The sequence below is a fragment of the Anas acuta genome, chromosome 4, assembly GCF_963932015.1.
Source record: "Anas acuta chromosome 4, bAnaAcu1.1, whole genome shotgun sequence".
NCBI classification, from domain to species: domain Eukaryota; kingdom Metazoa; phylum Chordata; class Aves; order Anseriformes; family Anatidae; genus Anas; species Anas acuta.
Genome location: NC_088982.1, coordinates 10,073,424 through 10,090,537, shown reverse-complemented (window position 1 = coordinate 10,090,537; position 17,114 = coordinate 10,073,424). Strand labels below are relative to the sequence as shown.

Sequence of the window (17,114 nt, the reverse complement as noted above, 5' to 3'; positions counted from 1 at the left end):
AAGAATAGGTCTCCGGAGTATTTTATGAACACAAATCAAGGGTGGTCACTGTCCCAGAGAATTTTAATTTAAAATTGTTCAGATGGAAAATGTGAGAAAACCCATCCACAAGCAGAGTCAAGGAATATAATAATTCAACTCTTCAGGATCTGGGGGAGTAGAAGACAGAGAAAGTGAATTAACTTAGATAAAAATAGGGAAAAGATGGCAAGGAGGACATTTCCAGAGAGAACACAGGCAAAAATAGACTGCAACTTATATGACAGAGGGTGGAAGCCAACACCCTGGAGAGCAGGACAGAGAGGATGCCATCATTGTTAAGGAACATCCAAAACCTCTAATGTCTGACTCCAGGTCTTACCAGCTGGGATCTCTCCCAACTTATTCTGCAGCTTCTGGCCAGGGACTTCCAGACAGCAGTCACCCTCTGACCTGGTCTGTGACCATTCCTGACAACACTTTTGCTGTTCAGGAGCCCATGCCTGGTTGCCCTCACCTGGCAGTGAAGCTCCCTTGAGGTCATTTAAGAACACCTCTGCAGTACAGTGCCGAGACTGCTGCAACTATATCAGAATACATAATCCCATGGTATTTATGTTCTGTTTGTAAGAAAAACATCATTTTCTAGAGTTTTATCATTCAGGGCACATCCCGTAAACCAACCACCATAGAATGCTGTATTGAAGAAAGCGAAGGCTCAACAAGATAAGGAGTGTACTTTAAGGATAAGAATAATTAAGTGTACTATCAGGTCAAACCTTTCAGAGTTTAAGAGAGTGAGTTTGGAGTGAAACAAAAAAGGTATGCCTTCTCACTCATTGCAGATTTGCATTTGAAAAACCTTGTTATGTTGGAGCAAGCACATTTAACAATTTTTGTTGTTGTTGTTGTTTTGTTTTTCCTGCCAGGCATAAGGTTTCTTTGGAAAGGAAAATCCTCTGCAAAGCAAGCAAATTCTGCAGATCAGACTGAATCTTCAGTTTTGCATCACTCTCTAAAATAAACAAACTTGTATCTGAAATCCCAACGATTTTCTCCATTGATTTCTTAAGGAATTATTCTGAAAGACCACAAAATAGCAATTCCAAGGCATACTTAAGGATTTCCCTTTTTTATTTATGCACAGTTTTTTTTAAAGAACAAACTTTTCAGTGAGAAGTGAGAATTAATAGCAAAAAAATAAAAATCAAAATCAAGTCCTAGATCTTTTATTACTATAAATTTTACATATTGCTGAAATTAATGCACATGAACTTGTCAGCATCAGATCAAGTATGATAGAAATTGAGGAAGTTTTGACTGCGTATAGTCAGCACCAGTGTCAACATGAACCTGTCACTGAAAATGATGACACGGGAAGAACCATTTTTCTGACAAACATTGTCAGAATAAATATAGGTATTGCATAATCACACTATATCATTAGTTTTTCACACTAAAGATGTCTTAACAAGAATGCTGTTTTAAAACTATTTGTTGGTAACAAAAATTGATTAAAATTCTGCTAGAGCCATTGAAAATGAATAGCCCTCATAGAATGGAGGCTTCTCCTGCCAATAATGAGAATGGGGTGAAACCAATGCATGAACAGTACTACTATTTCATCTCATTGAGTCTTGGCTGTCAGAAAACATCCCAAACAACAGATCTTTGAGTACTTAATTTTGTTCAAAAAAATAAAATGAAATCATATATCAGGAATGACATTCTTCCCTTCCAGGGCAGCTAAACAGGCAGAGTGGAACTAGGTGTAGTTCCACACACTTCTAAAAGGCTCTTCCATCATCACACACTGCCTTGGTGTCAGTGCAGTGTTGTAACCAGATAAATGAGAAGACCAGAAGCATCAATTTTTCTACCCGTTATCTCCCCCTTTAGATGTTTAATCATTTTACTTTATACAAACAGTCTGATTGAGGCTGCAGTAGAAGTCTTCTTTGTACTCCTTTCATGGTCCTTTGGTGAATAAAGATGTCTCCTCCTCAACCATCATGCATCAGCTCTCTTCTCATCATGCTTCATAGATGTTTAATTAGTTCATCTCAGAGAACCTGGCAGAATTCAGAAGTTGCTGCTAACACAGAGCTTCTTCTGTGCTCCTCGAGGGACAACCTTGGAGGTGAAGATGGGGATGTTCATCTGTTACTATGGAGACAAAAGCAGAGTCAGCATTCACTAATGTCCCATTGGTGCACAGTGACATTTCTGGGTCTCTATAGTAACAGAGGAGTTTCTTGGTCTCTCTGCCCATCTCTAGGGTGAAAGAGCAGTCCTAAAAGGACTGAGATACAAGAACTGAGATGCAAAGATTGATTCCAGTGACTGTAGTTAGATTCCACAAAGACAAACAATTAAATGGTTGTTTTCTGTTCACTCATAGGAGAATATTTCTGCTACTGAACAGTATCATGCAATATGGAATAGAAAGTGACAGTTGAGTTCCAGAAAAAGCTGATAGAAATTATAGTTTAGGAAAATCAGGCCCTGAGTTTGCAAAAATAAGCTATGTTTATGAAAGACTACAGGCTTGTCCTGTTTTTTCATGTTCTCTTAGATTTACTATTTTTACGCTGTATGTTTTTTATAATGACTGGTCTGTGCTTAAGAAGCTGAGTTTGATTTACACAGAGTGTCTAAAAAAACAATTAACTACATTTTTTCTCATACAGTGAGCCATGATTCTTGAAACAATTGTAATGGAACTCAAAGGATGTTAAGAAATGTTCAGATCCAAGTTCTGTTAGCAACCTGTAGATGTTATTGGAAGCTCTTGTCCAGGCAAAGTGGCTGAGTGTTTGCAACTGCAGCCAGGAATTACAGCTGGCTCTCAGTCTCACACTGAAATACTTGAGATGCTTCCAGCAATTACAGGTAATCACAAATTTCCTGGTGAATACAAATGCTTCAGGGTAATGGGACATAGCATGATGATTGATAGGTGCACCTAAAAATGGAAATTTAGCATTATCACCTAGCATATCTATTATTTGAATAATCTGGGTAATCACAGAACAAGATTAAGTCCTAAGGAATAGGCATGATATCCCCTGGTCCCTTCTTTGGTTTTGTGATAGAATGACTGCAAATTGTGAAGAAGGAACTATCTTACTTTTATAGTGAGAATTTTTGAACCTTTCAACAGCAGGACTACATACTGAGTTAAGGTTCTGCTATTGTAATGTTTGTTGTTGTTGTTGTTTGTTTTGTTTGTTGTTGTTTGTATTTTCTTTTTTCCTAATAATTTTGAGTTCTTCTTTGAGAAAGATCTAGAGGTGTAGGTCTCATTAACAGCAACTTTAATGAGGACAGTCCATTGTCTCCATTTACTTTCAGCTTGCTTTCTCAAATATCTGAGCAAAACTGGAAAAATCAAATTTGTATATGATACAAAGAACTGGGATAGATAGCATAAAACACCCAGGAAAAAAATAAATAAATAAAAAATAATAAAAAAAGAAAAGATAAATCTCAAAAGATCCAAAATGAACCTCTGAGCAGCTGCTCAATATTTTCAGGAAAAAATCTATGATTGCTTATAGAGTATGGAATCGGACAGGGCATCAACAGCAAGCTACATATACACTCAAGCATCAATTGAAAGAGTAAAGCAAATCACAGGGTCAGAGGGTGAGCTTAAACTCAGTAAAGGATAATTAAAAAAAAAAAAAAAGAGAGAGAGAGAGAAAGAAAAACAGAAAAATAAATAAATAAATAAAAACAAGCATAAGGAGCAGGCAAAGGCATGTAACAGGATGTATGCAGAAGTTTATATGCAAGGGCAATGCTTTCTTTAGAGATTGTCTCACTGGCTTTTCCTTGTGAGCTGAGATCATGATCCACCTCCAAGATGACTTGGGTTAGAGATTTTCTTATCAAATATTCATCCAAGGAAAGAGAGGCATTGACTGTGTTTCCTTGGTTAAAGTAGGGAGCTTTCAGGTTCAGTGAGGCAATTCGGCAAATGTGGGAGCTGCAACATGACCAGAAGTAACAGGACTGCCTTGTCACACTCAGGGAATAGGAGAAACAGAGCACAGGGTGCTTTCTCCTTCATGCTAAATAGCTACAAAACTGCCAGCATGATTGTTCAAGTAATTTCAGTTGGTTTACAGTCATCCAGTGGATAATAAAAACAGGCCAGAAAGAAAAGAACTTTAAAAGGGCTCTATTTCTATTCTCTGGCTGATAAAATTGCCTATTGACAAGTGGTAACCCACAGCAACCAGAAAAATATATTGAAGATATAAGTTAATAATTACAGTGATACACTGTGCCTGTAGCTCTGGGATACAGTAATGTGTTTTCTTGCTGTCCATCTTAAACTAGACTGTAGAAATCCATATACTGAAGCTATGTTCAGGACCTTATTCAAGCAGATGGCTGCACATTCAATGAATGAAGCAGATCTCTGATGTGAGATTGAGGGCTCTGGCTTGCCCTCCATAAACATTTCCATCTGAGATTGTGCAGAGAGTGAATTGCCTAAATCAGATGGCTGATGTGCTTATTCTCTCTGAAGTTTTCTGTCCCTCATATGAGTAATTTTCAGTTCAAGATGGACCACCTCATTTTTATCTAAGTACTTCTTAATCACTTTTTGTGCTTCTATTAGTATCATCATGTCCCTAAATCTCTTTTCAGCTTTGTAGGCTCTGAAGCTCCTATTTTTCACCATTTGTTTCAAAAAGAGAGTTTTTTTTCTTTCCAGTCTATCACTTAACTCAATTAATGTCTCATATTTCTTTGACAGTACAATGCGTGTTATCATTGTGATTTTCATGATCTACTTAGGAACTCAAAGCAGCTTTTTTTTTTTTTTTTCCTCTCTCAGAAGAACTCCTCTTTGCAAAAGCCCAGATTCATTAGGCCTAAATTAGGAGCCTAGTCACTTACAGAGAGTAATTCAGCCCATCTCACACCTAAACTGACCCTTCAAAATACCTTGTTCTCTCATTTGTCTATGGAGAGCACTAAAAAAAAAATAAAGCTTATGACGTAGGTTTATCAGTTATGTGTGTAGAGTTAAGCAGGAAGGACCACAGTCTTTTGCCTCTTGTGGCAAAATCTTAATTTTTTCCTCTTGTTCATAATGACAGTTAATTTACTTTGCCTTCAGTGACAGTTAATTACATTTGCCTTCTTTTTTAAAAAATAAATCCCAAATAATATGCTGATTGACAGGTCATTTTAGAAATCTAATATCAGCTGTTCAATCTGAAATGACAGTTTGCAATACCAGATTCTGTAAGGTAAAACCTTATAATATGTTTAATTTCATTCATTTGTCATTGCAGAGAATTAATAAAAGGGGGAAAATATCTAACGTAAACAAGTATGTACAGAACAAGCTTGCAACTCCATGTAGCAAGCATTCTGTAATCTGTAGTGATTCAGGCTCCACTAATTGCAGAGCACAACTAAAAGTAATTTAGAGAATACAAATGGAGGAGGAGGAGAGTTGCAACTTGCCTCCAGACCAAAGCCATGAAGACTCTTCTATCTTCTATCGATACAGTAAATATTTCCTTGATCTTTATTTTTCATTTCTTTTCAACCTTTCCAGCTCCTCATATAATCAATTTAAAATAAGAAAACACCCTTTTCTTCCATTCTCTGTGTTGTTCCACACCATCAGTCCTTTTCCACCCTGTCAAATAGTCTGGCAGCCCATCACTGATTTACTGAGAAATAGATTTGCATGTCTTATACTCAGGATTAGAAAGAAGCAGGAATCCAGACTTTTGTCAGTGGATGAACAAAATGCAAGAGAATAACATTATTTGCCCCTAAACTCTGAAAACTTTTAATCGGTTCATTTTCTAGAGACACCATCTCCTTTCCTGATAATACATCTCACCCCAAATAGTAGGCTGACATGAACTCCTAAATTAATAAAACGGGAAAGAATGTTCTTCAGCCAATAATAAAGTCAAGCCACCTTGAGGACATGGAGACAAAGAGTTTATATTTTGTTGTACAATGCATATATGTGTTGACTGTCTCTGTTACTTAGAGGAAAAAAAATAAAACTACATTTTTCAATATTTCATTACTGAAAAAAAAAAAAAAAATCAGCAATAAGACATTCCAAGAATCTAAGGGGTCTTTGGGAACATGATCAGTGTGTTTCTACTATTCAATAAGTTAATTCTGAATCAGCAATGCTGCAACACTCTTACACCTCAGCCCCATCTGCCAGATGCAGTTGCATCTGCTCTTTGGGTTGATGGAGGAGAGCAGCCACAGCAGCTGCAGAGCACATGTGTGTCTAGATGCACACATGTCCCTGAAATGAAGGTTGGAGAAGAACCCATTCATGTGCTCCGATGCTAGGGAAGAGAATACACGTCGCCACAAGTATAATAACTGTTGACTAGCAGAAAAGTGCACAGAAAAAATCTCCAGACTTGCAGGTGGTACAAAGTTCTTTGGAGAAGTAATTCTGTGTTGATAATAAGTCCAGAAGGACCTCACAAAAGTGAGAAAGTGAGCGAAAAGGTAGCAGGTGGTCTTCAACATAAATTACTGCAAGGTAGATTGTCTAGGCAAAAGTATTCAAAATTACATCTACATGATGCTGACCTTTAAACTGGCAGTGGCAGTTTGGGAAAAATAATCTGGGATCATCATTGGTAATTCTAAAATCATGAATTCATTGTATGGTTGTAGCTGAATGCCTCCCATCTCCTCACCCCTCCAAATATATATTTTAAAAAAAGGGGGGGGGGGGGGTGGTTCACCAGGACTGATATTGAAATGGAGCTTTGGTGTCATGACATCTTGGGTATTACATGTACTTATGGTCTCCATACCATGGGCTGGACTAGTGGTGATAGAAAAAGTATAGAAGATGGCAAGCAAAAAGATCAAATCAATAGAGAATCAGTCTTGCTTGGATCTTCAGTTTTGGAGGCTGAAGTGAGTATTATTGAGATGTACAAAATCATGAAATCATATGATAAAGTGAAAGGAGAACTGTGATTTATCAGATCTTATGGAAGTAGAAGTAGGGAGTGTTGGATGATATCCAGATAGCTGGATGTCAATTTAAAACACATACAGAATTGTTTATACATTCAGTAGGGAACCTAGAGTTTGTTGAAACAGGCTTGGGGGAAGATTCATCAGTAGCTTCAGAAGGGATTGGAGAAATTCACTGTTTAGTTCTTAAGGGAGTAAATAAAAGCATGCTCTTTAACTTTCCTAACCTAATGACTGTGAATGCTGGAAACAGTATGTGGAGTTGGATAAAAAATAAAGGCCAGGCTCAGGTACTCCCCTTAAACCGTATTATCTAATGACATTTTCAGAGTATAGGGATAGCTGGAGCAGACATCAAGCCACTTAAGGCATTTCATAAGGGCATTTCATTCTCCTACAACTAATCAAAGACGTGCCCAAGCAGCTGCCAGTCCCTCACCTGGTACTAACACTCACTCTCCATCCATCCAAGGTCATAGCTCAGCCACAAGAGGTACCCATTTTTAAGCCCATTGGCTCAAATCCTCACCTCAATCATGTTGTTTCTGTAGTTTTTTTTTTCCATTTTTTTTTTCTTTCACTAAGTCATTTTCAAGCACACTTAGTCACATCACTGAGACAGAATGAGTACCATAGAGAGAAGTCAATCTTCTGCAGCATCTCTTGTGCTGTTAGAAGACATAAACTGAATTTAGAAAGCTCCAGACCAACATTTAGTTTAATAAATGGGTCTTTTCCATGTGCACATATCGCTATAATATTATATGAGTGTATATTTGTCTGTCTGTAGGAAATCTGATTTACTTTATAACTTACAGTATTGTTGTAGATGTCCATGTATTTTAGCTGAGTTCAGTGCACTTCTCTACTTTAAATAACAAACAAGTGACTTGTTAAACAATGCAGTGTTTATAATCTGATGTTTTGGCCAGTGTTTTCTAAGGATAAAGGATTTTCAAGGTAATGCAATGTCAAATTAGCTACTCATGTCATCAGCTACTCATATCCTGGTAGCTAACTATCAAATTTTGAAGTTCTAATTAAATTCTTTGTGGCTTACAGTATACTTATCAGCCAGTCTAATATGATTTGCTTCAATGTTTTCTTCAATAATTTAACTCGGGTTTTGTAGATGTATTATGCACATTTCTGGAATGCTAATATTTGCTGTGTCTTAGTAAAATAATTCAGCTAAATACCAGAAGTATTCCTGCAAGAGGTTTGGTTTCTACAGGGAAATAGAGATATTGAACAAATTACATACCTTCTAAGGTATGTATATCGGAACACAGCTATAAACAAAAATTCAGGTGGACAGGACTACTAAGCTCGTTAAAGAACAGTTTCTTCTTTTCATGTTTAAGTTAACAAACAATTTGGAAGAAAATATTAACTTGTTACTAATAAAATTTGAGAGAACACCAAAACTGTTGAACTGCTAAATAATGAAGAGATCAGGCTAATAGACCATTAGTGATTGTAAAATGTATCTTTAGGATTAAAATGAATCCTCAGGATGATTTTTGCTAATAATTTAGAAATTTTAAACTTTTTAATTCCTAAGAAAATGATCGCTGGAAGTACATATCCCATTAGAAATTACATATATGTAGATTATCCAAACTTGTTTTTCTTGGGCACATTTTATGAGTTCCTTAAAACTCTTCAATAGGCTAGAGAGGACCATAAGCAAGCACAGCTTTAGATCCAGATCCTTATGTGGACAGATTTTCCCTACAGATGTAGCTGTCCCGCAGGTCTCTAAGTATAAGAGAGATTGTCAGGCACCAGAGCAGAGTGAAAACAGCAGGGAAAAAAGAGCTAGTAGTGTGAAATGCAATTAAATAAATTTGTAGTACAGATAGAAAGGATTTCACATAGAAGTATAAAAAGTCCCCTGTGGTTCCTGGAGAGGACAAAAAAATAACTCTGTGACGTGTATCATTAAACGTTGTGCTTCTATAATCAAAATTGCCCTAGAACTCTGAGAGGCTTCCCTGCAAACAACGCTGGAATAACTACTTCTACAAATGTTTGGTGTGGACTGTGTCTCCATTTTCCAAATAAGGTTTCCTCTGTCAGAACAAGCTGAATAAAAATGTTTTGACTGTGAGATTGCTGCACTATAATTCTTTCATCTAGGCAGCAGGAGAAGTTTAAAGCTCTTAATTTTAAATAATCACTACTGAAAAGAACAGTTTAGATCTTTGGCTGGAATAAATTGATGTAGCCACATGAAATCAATGTGGCTAAACCTACTTAAATGCAAAAAAGGTCTGTCTCTAAACCTAAACATCCGAGAAGTTAAGATTATGCATGCAAATTCAGCAAACTCCTATTCAGATGCAAATTTCCCGTGGGAAGAGGGAGAAGGGTAGGAGAGAAACACTTCTCACCTCCACTCACATCCCTGCATGCCAGCACTGAAGTGCACACCTTAAGGCAGGGAGCCTCTGCATCTGAATTGCAGACCTGCTGCATTAAGGCAGCAAACATGGAAATGCTTCTGCCCATCTTTTTGGATCCTGAAGTGCTTTGGCACCCACTCCTTTAACAAGCCACCCCAATTTTGGAGCCTTCCTGCACTATGGAAAGAGTCGCATTTTTGGTGTGTGTGATGGTGGCATCCTCCAAGCTATTCAAAACCTACAAGTCTTGTGCAAGGGATGGTGGGGCTGGCAACTTCCCAGCACAGCCAGTGGGACCGGAAAGTAAAACTGTTTGGGTTTGGGGTAGTGTGCAGAGTGGTTGTAGAGATGCAGAAAACATTGGGCCATAAGTTTATTGGGAGTTCGGCATTTTTATATATTTTTATAGAGGTGGGTCTTAGACCTGTGTATGATACCAGGCTTCATTAATTCTCCTCCGTGTGAGAGGAGGAACTTGTTCTACAGCAGGCAAACATTTCTGTTATCTCTTCTCTGGTGGAGGAGTGTCAGGAAACAAGTATTTCTCAAAGTTGTTTTCATTATCTTTCTTTGAGGAAAACAAATAATTTCTTCAAGCTTATCCCCTGCCAGTTAAATTTGGGTAGGCTAGTCTGGTGGCCTGCAGCAGGAGCAGATGTAAAACTGTGCAGGGCAGAACGAAATGATTGATAATCATTGCTTTAAGAGCAGAACTGCATCTGGAGTGACCTGAATGAATATTGATCTGAATGAATACTGATCTCCATGCAACATGAAGAGCATGTGTGAGCATGTGTGAGCATCATGCAGAGAGAGATTCCTTCAAGGAAATAGAATCATTCCATTTGATAATTTTTTCTTGTTTCATGGTATTTAGCTCTTTATCACAGTCAGTTCTCAGAAGCTTAGTGTTTATCTTCATACTGATTCTGAACCTGAAATAAAGGGATTAAAAGTCCTCAGTTATGTGAAGGCTTTGCATTGACAGGAGATATGTAAGGAATGAAGCAGCTGAATCACCAGGCAGAGAAAAAGCAGCCTGCTTCCTTTGGCACGTGGGTGCTCACAGACCCGCACCAAGGGACATGCTTCTCACAGCAACAAAAGCTGCTGCACACCACAGACACTGACAGGCATGGCTCCACAACATTGCTTTGGCACTGGTTATATTTGCAATATGTGGAAAAATGATGGGAAAGCCCAGCACTACTCTTCCCTTCATTGCAATTTGAAAAGCCAATGTTTTTTTAGGATTGACATACAAACATTAGTTTTGCCTAGCATCTCTGTAAACAGAAAAGCTCAGTGAAGGCTAATTTTAAACAGATTTGTGTCTGGAAGATAAAGTTAGGTGCTTCCTTGTTTAATAAGGGATGAAAACATTCAGCAGTCTTTCCCTGAGCATAAGGAGTGGCATGCTTTCATTCATCCTGAGGCTAACTTTTACACAACTTGTAGAAACATAATACTTTTGAGATTTCTTGTCCTCTATAGTTACTATTGACCAGCAAATTAAAAGGCTATTGGCAGGCCCCAGAGGCAGACAGATGCATAGACTTGTTCACCAGTGCAATATCACTGAAGCTTCATTTCCTTATGGTTTTGACAAAATTGCATCCTGAAGCTAAGGCACTGCACAGTGTTTGTCAGTGCACAAAAACCATGCTACACACCACACAGTGCAGCAGTCTCTTTATTAATGTTCTGGCAGGAGCACTAAGGGTTTCAGAACAACATGCCCTAGGGCAGTAAGAACAGAACCACATCCAGTCTGTGCCAAAAATCAACAGTCAGCAGCCTCCCATGCAGAAACACTACTGAAAGGCACACTGACCATAATCCAAGGCAAAATGCCCAAGTCATGGCTTCTCTCTTCTAACTAATTAACTCTACTAACGTGAGTGTCATACAGGTCCTTGGAGCAGTCAGGGTCTCCTCTGAGCTCACCTAGCTGGGGAAAGAGGAAGTCCATCTGTCTGCAGAAGTGCATTGGCACTTCTGAGAGTGAAATGAGAAGTGCATGAGCACTTCTGATGAGTCTTTCAGGCTTATCTTTGGGTGACATATCAACATCTTTGCTATTGTTTGCTTGAATTACAAGCTACATTAAAGTCTCAAGGTTTTTAGTAGTCTGTGGACATTGTTCTTCAGCTAGCAACATAAGTTATATCAAGACAACTCATTTCTATGAAACAATAGAAACAATAGAAAACAACAGTTCAAAGTTTCTATGAAACAATAGAAAACAACAGTTCAAAGTTTCTTCCTCTTCTTTTCCATGAAGCCAATCTCCTCTAGGATTTGTCATAGAAGGTACCTCCCATTGCACTGTGCTCTGTAGCGTAGTATCTATACATAGCTCATACTATAAAACAAATGCACTGGGAGAAAGCTAATGATAATTAGGTTTGGAGGCTTCAATGTGGTATTACGCCACAGTTCAGCCTCCTTTTTGGTAACAGCTTGTAGAGACTGTGAAAGATAAATAACCTATTCAGGGAAGAGAAGGACACAAAATTACCTTGAGGTGAGCTCTCCAGTAACAGTTCAAGTTGCTTTAAAGATGAAAATGCTAGGTATGTATGAATAATTTTGCATTGTATAAGTCCAAAGAAACACACCAGTTGCAGTCAGGAAAGGTTCTATGCCTTCATATGGTTTGTGTGCACAATATGATACTATGTCATTCTGACTAACAGTGGAAGACAATAGACACTGCTAATGTCCTGTATTTAAAAAGAGCTATTAGATATCAGTATCATCAAAGAATTCAAAAATAAGAAAACATACATCAAAAGGAAGCAGCCTATATAGATAAAAGATAGATATGAAAACTGTTAAACTGTAATGAGATAAACCAAAAGATAAGACTGAAAACCATAAAAATAACTGTTGTAGTTTCCCTGTAAGTATTGAAACTAAATGTTAACTCTTATGTTGTGTCAAAGTCAGAAACTCTTGTTCAAAGTATAGGATTCCCAAAAGCCTAAAAGTTGTAGCTACTAAATAGAAAATTATGTTAAATTGCTGTGAAGCAGATAAATAGTTCATAATGACTCTTTTCAACATTGAAAGTGAAAAAAAAAACAAAAACAAAACAAAAAAAAAAAACAGGAAAAGTTTTAGATGGCTAAACACTCTTGTAAACTTTACCTGATCCCTGGCCCAAACATTGTTTTCCTTTCCTTCTCACAGATATGCTGGTTTATCAGGTGAAATCCAATTTGTGTTAGAACAGTTTTGCACATAAAACCTAGTTTCATTAAGGAAAAAATACCAACATTAAGATGGCTAGTGTTGTTACAAGAAAGTAGATAGAAAAAAGTAGCTGGAAGCAAATTGGAAAGTGATGCTCTCCCCAGAGTTCATGAGCAGGGGTGTAATGGCTGGCAAACTGTCCTTAGTCAATTATCTGTTACGTTCCCATCACAAGACACAGCTTTTAGTTGACAACTCTAATTATTTAAGCTAAATGTTCATTTTGTTTCTCCACACAAATGAGTGTCGGTCTGGGGTGGGTAAAGCAGTAGCGGGAGCAATGTTCTTCAGCAGAGGTGAAGGAACCTCCAAAAGGAGAGGGAACTACCAGGACCCACACAGAAGAGGCAGGCCTGGGAGCCCTGTGTACTCAGCTCCTGACTTACCTACATTTGGGAAAAGACATTTGAGAAGAGGGGACTAATGTGACCCCCAGAGCATAAGGCATGAACAAGGGGAGAGACATTTAGGTCCTAGAAGGCTCTGGTTCATCTTTAGTGGGGCCAGGAGCAGTGGTGTGGTGGCCTAGGGTATGATACCATTAACCACCTTCAGAAGGAGTGCCTTTCCGTGGAGAGGTACCTCCCCAGGGAGCAATACCTACATTATTTTGCATCTCTAGTTCTTAATGTTGATTAACTTGTGCCAGTCAAGTACTTTACCTGGGGCAGTAATCATGAGCTTGGCAAGGGAGGGCATTGGAAGAGAACACAGTATTCATTCTACCTTTATTTTCAGAAATTTCCCTGCTGGCATTTGTTGCCATTAATCACTTAGAGTTGATTTCAACTCCTATCAAATTAAACCTTCAAAATAGAATTAAAACAACCAAAAAGGGCCTGAAAAAGTCTTCCAAAAAGATACATTCACATAATGAGAATCTCTTAACATGACTGATGGCTCAGCAAAAGAAAAATATTGTTATCACAGTGCCACAAGAATGAAAGCCACTGCCATGTTGAACCATCCACACCACTCCAGAACATGCACACACACCCCTGGAATAAAACTACACTGAAAAGTTATGCAGCTCCTGAACAAACTTAAGTTCATCTTACGTATCTTTTCTGTTTTGTTATCTTCCCCTCTGTGGCCCTGGAACTTCCTTCGAAGGCAAGAGGAAGGATAGTAACGAGCACATAAGCATCTTTCTGGTGTTATGGCAGGGCATAGCCTAATGCTTGGTGTATTACACGTTATTAAAATAGCGTTTACAATCATAATTATTAAAGTTCTTGTGATGTTCTCTGTAGTATTCATTGTATAGTGCCTATCTACCTTGCAGGCACTGGATAACTAAATCCTTACTGTACTACTCTGAGGTGAAGTATATTAATTTCGCAGGTAGGGAACTGACCCAGAGGCATTGAGTATAAAAATTTCCTGCAATGTTGGGAGATGTTGGGAGCTTAGTTTGCAGAAGCTATAACCCTTCCTGGAGAATATGACCTGCTCTTCTCACCCCCCCCCCCAAAAAAAAAAAAAATTAAGCTGAGGCATAGGCTTAGCTCTTAACAAGGGGTAATATTCTACAAAACACAAGACATTGTGTCCAGTACTAATTCAAGAAATAAGATTTTTACTATCAATTTCATCATGAACATGATTTTCTTTATTTACTTAAGAAAACAAAAACATTATACTTTGTTGTTGTTGTTAATTATGTAGAAAAACAAAACAAACAAACAAACAAACAAAAAAAACAAACATGCTTTTTAAGTGTGCAAGTGGAATGACTATAAACAAAGCAAAACATCCCAAGCCTTGGAAGAGGCCAACACAACAAGTGTGAATTCTAGGGTTTCATCTTGCCTCACAAGATTAGAGCTGGTTATCAATATTTTAGCTGGATCTTTTCAAGAATGATTACGGTTTCTGATTATACGGTAGAAAGGAGTCTGTGGAAAAAGCAGCCTTAAAGCTAAACAACCAAATCAAAACAGTTTTATTTCCCTTGCTATAATTAGATGTTTCAAACTGTATATGCAAATCAGGCAGAACTTTAAAGAGCAGTACATTTAAAATATGAACTCTTAGAGAGGCTTATAATTCAGAAAACTGAAACCGAAAGCTTTACATCCAATTTCAGCACCAGAATATACAGAACAATGCAGCACCCCAAATAGGCCTTTATAACACATGCCTTTCAGTAGGAGCGATGCCACGCACGGAAATAGCTCCCTTTCATACTCATTACAGCTGCCTGCTCCAAGTGGCATGTCACATCTTTTGCTGTGTTTCTTTGCCCTTCATTGAAGGATTATTTACTCGTCTAATTCTTTGAGTTAAGGCACATTAAAAGTAACCAATAATTTGTGACATTCAAGAAGTGGCAGTTCATTTGAAAAAGTTTTAAACCTGTTATTTGGGAACCCTTCAGGAAGTCTCATGATCGAATCCTCCAGTATGGTTACCTATATTCAGTTATCATGCTAAAAAATAGAGTCATTTTCTTTTGGATCTTTTATTCTGTAGGCTTCTCTCTTCTTACTACTAACACTTTACAAAGGATCATATTGAGCTGTAGAAATGCTGAGCCCAAGCAGTGTGACACAAACAGACATATACTGGACATTTTTCCTGATGCAGAATTTTGCACATACAGTATTTTGGCAGTCACTTTTGTTTTGCAAAGCAAAAATAAATTTCAAGTCACCATGTTTTATCAAAACCATATGGCTCAACTCAAAGTTCTCCAGCTTGGCAAGATTTGCTTGTGGAAGCAAACGTGATGTGAATAGCTGAATTCCCTCTGCAGTTTAAATGTGTTCTTAGAGATGGCCCTGGCTGATGCTGAAAACAAACTATATTTGATTTAAAGTGATAAGCACATAATTTAATTCCAGTTTATATCATAAAAAAAAAAAAAAAAAAAAAAAAAAGTTAGATATAAGTAGCAGAAAGAAAGAAAATCTGAATATGAATTAATATTGCCCAAAACAGAGATGTCAATGGTTAAACTGTAGGATTTGGTGGAATCCCTCTAATATCTCTGTAGAAAATCTATTAAGGCAAATACTGCCTCAGAACCAGTACTTGAGATTTCTTGTGAATTATGAGATAAAAGACACCTTTTACAGTCTTTCCTTAAGTAAGTGAAGAAAACAGTGGAAAGAAAAGGGAGAATCCCTTTTTCTGGAGATATTGCAAATACAAATTCAGGCAAGATACACCTTCTATTGACAGTGGAATAAATCATGACACTAAACAGTCTGAACACTCTGAACACTCTAAATATCAACTTCAGACTAGCAAAAAAGCTGAGCTCATTAAATTTATTTGCATAAGATATTTTCATGTGTTACCAGAATTTATGCACGGGGCAATTACTTCACCTACTGGTGTCACTCAAAGCTGGAAGGATCAAGGTTTGTTTCGGTGCTGCTTGTTGTGTTTCAAGGACCATATGTTCACCTTGAGTTTGAAGCAGCAGTGAAGTTCAGCCCAGCTGTCTGTCCTGGCTGCACACCTCTTGCAGGAAGAGAGCTGTTTGCACCATGTAGCAAGTCAGACCCGGAAGTGGCTTTCCTTTGTCCACCATCCCTGGCTCCACCAGAAGAAAAACCATATCCACCACATCAGTGCTCAGATGTACACTTCAGGACTCAGAGTACAGATGCATGTCAAATTTTCACCAAAATAAACCCTTCTGGAGCTCTAAATTTCTCATGTAAACACATCCACAGCACAGACCCCTATCCCCTGCTTCCCCACACACTCACACACACATGAAACTAATGAAATGCTGTGTCACTGTGAGCTATGTAGCACTGCAATTAACTTTTTCTGTATTTATTCCCACCATCAAGGTCTTGTACTTTGTGTACTAAAATTCATTCATTTCAATGAACAGTGAAACCCAGCTCTCCTGGAAATGGTCATGTAAAATGCTAGTTGCAGCAGAATGACTGTCCATACAGCCAGATTTCTATTCTGGGATTTAGCATTACACTGTAAAATTGGAGTAGGTCCAGTGACATCAATGGAGTAGCTCTGGTTATACATGACTTAAACCAAGATGAAAGTTAATTGTCAGTAATAATACACCAGCAAATCTGTCTTCCTCCAAAACACTGCCAAACAACCATGCTCAGTTCCTTTGCATCAACTTTTAGTTCTATTGCAGTAAAAGATGACTGGCCCAACACCCATTTTAAGGAGTATTTGGAGTAGACTGAAATGGCAGTCAGAAAACTTCTTGCTATCTCTCTACATTTTGTTAGCTGAAGATCATCTTACTCCTTCTTCACCCTTTCCAGATAAAGCAGAGCCCAATTATTAACCAAGTCATTAACGTGGTTGAAGCTATGATGATATGTGGTGTAAAGTTGGGATAAGAGTGGAGAGGTGTTTCATAAAATGTTCTCAGGAAAAGCAAAATGTTATGGCATTCCTCTCTGATTCTTAGTGTAGTGGAAAGTAGACACATCATTTCTCTGAGATTAAGGCTTATTTAATGACATTTTG

At 37.9% G+C, this 17,114-nt stretch overlaps 1 long non-coding RNA gene across 1 annotated transcript; it reads right to left on the bottom strand.

The window, feature by feature from the left end:
* Nucleotides 1–1,095: 1,095 nt before the first annotated feature.
* LOC137855549 (uncharacterized) lies at nt 1,096–16,200 on the bottom strand. Its single transcript, XR_011095799.1, has 2 exons — nt 15,987–16,200; nt 1,096–2,145 (listed from the first exon to the last, which is right to left on the bottom strand). It is a non-coding gene; the product is annotated as an uncharacterized lncRNA (long non-coding RNA).
* Between the last annotated feature and the right edge of the window lie 914 nt (nt 16,201–17,114).